Source organism: Corvus moneduloides, chromosome 12, assembly GCF_009650955.1.
Source record: "Corvus moneduloides isolate bCorMon1 chromosome 12, bCorMon1.pri, whole genome shotgun sequence".
Taxonomy (NCBI): domain Eukaryota; kingdom Metazoa; phylum Chordata; class Aves; order Passeriformes; family Corvidae; genus Corvus; species Corvus moneduloides.
In genome coordinates this window covers 2,679,609-2,684,927 of record NC_045487.1, presented here as the reverse complement: position 1 = coordinate 2,684,927, position 5,319 = coordinate 2,679,609, and the positions used below count along the sequence as shown (strand labels likewise).

At 48.1% G+C, this 5,319-nt stretch overlaps 1 long non-coding RNA gene across 1 annotated transcript; it reads left to right on the top strand.

Annotated features, from left to right (window-relative positions):
* The first annotated feature begins 537 nt into the window (after positions 1–537).
* On the top strand, positions 538–4,940 carry LOC116450138. The gene is made up of 3 exons (XR_004242682.1): positions 538–815; positions 955–1,107; positions 1,251–4,940. It is a non-coding gene; the product is annotated as an uncharacterized LOC116450138 (long non-coding RNA).
* Positions 4,941–5,319: the final 379 nt, after the last annotated feature.

Below are 5,319 nucleotides of genomic sequence, written 5' to 3'. Positions count from 1 at the left end.
TCCCCTGCCCTCGGCTGGCCTTGGCCCGCAGGATGGGCCGGCGGCTGCCGGGCAGCTCCGGGCAGCTGAAACCCATCAGCATCACCCAACAGGTCCCCAAAGCCTCTCCTGGAGATGGCTCAAGGTGATCAGACCCTTTGAGAAAACGCGGTTCGGCTCAAAAGCCAGCAACACCTAAACACCGAAGGTTGGAATTTTCGGTATTTTTGGCCCACGGGTGATGTGCTGTATCAGATCAATAAATATTCGCACGCTCCAGAGCGTTTTGTGGGGTTGGTTTCACTGTGTTTTAAGTGGATTTAGCTGTGGCACTTGGTAGCTACTCGATTATTGCGTGAGACAATACGTTTATGAAGTGTTTGCCTTCATTTAGTTAATCACTTCATTGATGTGTAAGACCAAAACGGCATGAAACTAATTGTTCCCATAGAAACAGGAACCCAGAGAATGATTTCATATCACAGCTTGGCAGCAGAAAAAGAAGAAACTTCTGTGATTGTTCCCATTAACCCGGCGCAGGGGATTCATGCTCAATCTCTGCCTCGCTCTTCTCCACTTCTGCTGTGAATTAGGGGACCAAAAGTCAGCACAGAACCACATAAAAAGCCCCGAAACAAGCTGTGCTTTACGGAGCATTTGTAGTTCTGCCACCAAAACCATTTCCCTTCTACTTTACAGGTTTCTGGCCAGCAGCGCCGAGGACTGTCACGGCCAACCCTTGGTTTGGAGGTGTTTGCACAGGGGTTTAACCGTGTGTCTGCAGGGGGAGCGGGGACATCGCTGGGACTGGAGACAGGACCACCCTCACCTCGAGGGTGAGTGCTTAGAAAGTGCAGGCAAAACCAAATCCGAAGCAAAAAATTGGGGAAAGTGAGAGAGGAGCCATGCAAGGTGGTCTGGTGTGCAGGAAATATCCTGAACCTCTTGACTGAGGTTTTCCCTCTCCTCCTGTAGGATGTGCTGATGGCTGGGGCATCCCGAGGGGTTTGTTGCTGTAGAAGATCGCTGTTATCTCTGGAACAGAGGCACTCACATCTTCCAGTTCTTCATAGTCCCCATCAAACTGAGAAACCCCCATCCCAGTGAGGAGCTGCAGCCTCTACCAAGGTACTTTATGGTCATGGACTATCCCTTGCAAGACCAGTTTTAGGAAGCCCGATGGCTCTGCAATGCACCCGTGTGGAGGTGGGAGCCTCCCATGGCCTCTCCCTGCCCAGATTGAAACATCTCCACCATTTTCCCATTTTTAGGCTTTGCCCAGCCCCATCAAGCCCAGCAGGAAAAGGGAACCAACAGCACAAAAACCATCCTAGTTACCGGGCCAATGGCCACCCAACCCCACAGCTCCTCTGGAGGGACCAGAAGACATGGACCTGCTCCATCCCAGCCCAGAGCGGGTTTCTCACTGCGCTAATTACTGCTAATTGAGCCACTTGACTATCTGGGAGCCTTGCCCTGGCCAGGCTGATAGAGTATCAGGGAGATAAAGAGCACTCAGCACAGGTAACGGGGAAGTGTTGGCAGACCTGTGGTGGGACCTTCTGGAGGGGTTATCTCTCCTTCCCAGAGCCCAGGGCACCAAATTCCTGAGGGAGACACTGTGATCCTAAGGATCTGTGGAGATCCTAAGCTTTTTAGGAGGTGCTCTGTGGGATTTTGGTGACTCAGGAGCTCAGCAAAGCAAGCTGGCATTCGTTTCAGAGTAACTCTTTTAAATTTCCTTAACATGCGTTTAATTCCTTTGGCTGGCTTTTGCTGTTGTTATTTTAACACCGTGGAAATGAAACTTTAAACATTTTTTTCCCTTTTTTCCTTCCCTACAGAGAAATAAATTTTTTTTCTTTTAACAAACGCTGTGTCTCTCAGAACTGTTGTTGTTTTTCACCACCTCCACTGACCTACACAGAGTAATTCAGCTCCTACACCCTCCTGAACACCAGGTGGGAGCTACTAACACCTACTTACCAAAGTGGAAACTTGGATGGGGTGACACTGGTGTTCTGCAGTATTTCTTTTTAATTACTTGGGATTGTAAATAGGAAATCAAAATTACTGGATATTTTCAGCCAACTCTGAGAAAAATCCTGTGTGTGGCTGCAGCTCCTGGCTGTGGGTGCAGCCACACATCACACCCGGCAGGTGAAGCTCACGGGGTCACAATCCCTCCCTGCCCACAGCAGTGCCTGTGTTTTGTCTCAGAGATGTAAAAACTAAGAAAGCATCACCACCTCACTCATGGATGAGCCAACAGAGCTTACCCACGGCTATCAAATCAACAAGAGGGCAACCACAGACCTGAGAAGCTGCTGGGTCCTCTAATCCAAAGTTCGGGATGTTTTCCATGTCAAGTATCCCCATTTTCTTGCTCGAGGTACCTCAATCATCTGCTTCTCCTTTTGCCCCCATGCACTTTCAGTTTGGTTTAAGTTCCCAAAGTTTCTCAGCTTGTTACAAAAAACTCATAGCAAAGACTGTGGCCAGCTCTCTCTTTGATAATTCCTTCCCCCCATTTGTTTATCTCAAGTCCCGAGCTTTGTTCCAGGCCCAAAACCAAAAGCCTTTCTACCCCGTTCTCCTCTTGACTTGTTGCAGATGTAACGAAATAAATCTTTAGAAAGAACAAACCTTCACTTCCTCTCTCCAGTCTGATTCGGTCACAAACCCCAGGAAAGAAAAATAAATCACAACCTGAGCTCGCCCGGTCTCGAAGGATTCCACGTCTGATCCTGAGAGCCACCATCCAAACTGGATGTGTCCATCCCTCTGAGAAATCAGAGAACACAGGGACCAAAAAGCATCTGATAACCATGAAATCCTTATTTTGAGCATGGCCAAAGTCAAGGACTGACAAAAAACTTGTGATCAGCCCAAATTAAGGTTGATGTGGTGGTTGGTGAGCACGACCAAGCTGGCGGTGCCTTCCTAGAGCGTGTCCTTGGCACTGAAGGGTGATGTGTCCCTGGCTTTTCTCACAGCCCCTCCTGTGGCTCTGCCCCTCTTCTCTTTCCCCTGCCACCCCTACCCCAAGGAATTTGAAATCACCACCAGAAAAATCATCTGCAGGATGTGTTTGGTCGTCTAAATTGGCCACAAGGCAAAGAGGTGGAAATTTCCTCCAAACAGTTTGTCCTTCTCCTGAGAGGTGTTTCCATGTGAAAGCTCTGTTGGTCTTCCATGAACCGAGCTCAAACTCTCTCTAAACACAGCACAGTCATGGGGTCTGACCAAATCACTGTTTTCAGCCGATGTGCTGGAGATTCCATGGATGTTCTCCTGTCCTGCCCCAGCTCTGGCACGAGACACATCAGCCCAAGGCCCTTTCCAGAGCCCACTCCACTTTGCAGCAGCCTGGACTGGGGATGGATATCTGGGCATGGCGTCCCCTCCACAGGGAGTGCAAGGAAGTGGAGAATAACTCCTTAAAAATGGGGCTGTCTATGTTTGCTTAACAAGGTCTTCACCTGGGTCTAAGTTAAAGCCAGACTCAGCTTTAAGCTGGGAAATACTAGAACTGTATTAAAGGGAGATTGGATTTACCTGGTGCCATCTGCCCGGTGGGTTTTGTTCTTCCGAGGGTGCCTGGGGGAAGATGTACAGAACCATGAACAGTGGTCAGAAGACTTTTGGGTTATGCCCCTAGTCCCGACTTTCACCGATGAACCGAGGGTTTTCTCTTTTTGTGTGTTTTGTTTTAAGTTTAAACAAGAGGTCTTTGCACACTCAACACAATCCGTCCTCTTAGCACTGAAGAAAGTGTAATTAGACACTTGGAGAACTGGAAGAAATTAACTCCGACCACAGCCCATCACTCAGACTATTACTTAATAATATTTCCCAAATGTGCAAAGTACTTAGTTTTAGAATAACAGGAAAGAAGTGTAACTTCTCACCCAGAGCAAAGGCTTGGCCTTGGGAAGCGTGCGTGAAAACCTCACAAGCCAGGAGATGTTTTGCCACCTCCCATCACCTGAGGGCTACCAGGGGATGTGAAGGATGTGATTCATGGTCCTCAGTCCCACAGCATTGAAGGGCTGGAACGGAGTCAAGGGGAGTGACCAGCCCGAGGTGCTCGGAGCCGCGTGCGAGAAGATCGCCTTCAGCTTCCAACACGCCACGGAAACCGCGGAGAAATTGCTGTTTTCCTTCTTCTCCAGCACCGGGCCGAGCCCTTGCCTCACCCCACGCTACAGAAGCCTGGCTAGAAAGAAATTATTGTGATTCCTGCCCGTTTCTTTCCTCATGACAAAAGGCCCCATTCATCTGGGTTAATTTTGAGGGGAGAGCAAGGGGTATCGGTAGCATGAACTGGATCTGAGTGTCTCGACCACATTTGAGCAAGCCCTGCTCGTTGGCCAGTCCAAGCCAGGGAAACAGATATCATTCATTTGGAGCTTTGGAGGGGAGCATTTCTCTGATTTTAAACAGAAGTATCTTTGCTGGCCGTGGCAAGTTTAAAAAGTCCTGACGAAGCAGGGCAGGGCCATTTTCCCAGCAAAAAACAAGAGGCCATTCAAAAAGTGGGGGGAAAAAGTTGTTCTCGTGTGTTTCTGCTTCAGGAATCAACACACCCACCTTCACCTACCTCAATTACCCCACAAATATTCTATAAGGCCATGTCCAGAACAATGAACCTCTTGCTTTGTTGCAAAACACTGGAAAAAATGGATTTTTAAAAATAAAAACATCCATGATGCCTTAAATGCTTAAGTTGTAGAGGAGCACAACTCCCAGGACTTCCCTGTGTGTGTGTGGGAAGAGCTACAATGTAATTGCTTTCAGCAGAATATCACTGCAGTCTGTAATTAAAATATGTGAGATTGCCAGTTTCAAAATATTTAAGTGATTTTGTCTGTATTTGGGTGATTGTGTCTCTCTGAGCAGCTCGTTTAAAATGATATTTCTATTTTCAGCACATAAAATGGGTCCTGGGTAAAAGAGAAGGATAATTTTGTTGTCTTCTTCTTTGTCTGAGAAAGCACCTGGGGAAGGCTGGAGACACAGAGCTCAGACTTTGAGTATTCCAGGCCTGGGGAAATCCTTGGTGAAAGCTGAAGTGACATTCCAGAGATGGAGTGGAAGGTGTCGAGCAGGAAAATTAAACCAAAAAAAAAAAATTTAAAAAAATCGCCACCAGAAAAATCTGGCACCTCCTAAATCACAGTGACAAATTCAGCAAGGTGTTTACTCCGAGGAGTAAAAATAAATGGCCTGAGACTGACTGTGCCCACATGGCACTTGCCAGGGCACGGGGACATCCTGTGGCATCGGGGACACAACACCAGGGGACACGTGCCAGGGGCAAGCAGTGCCCCAGCCTCA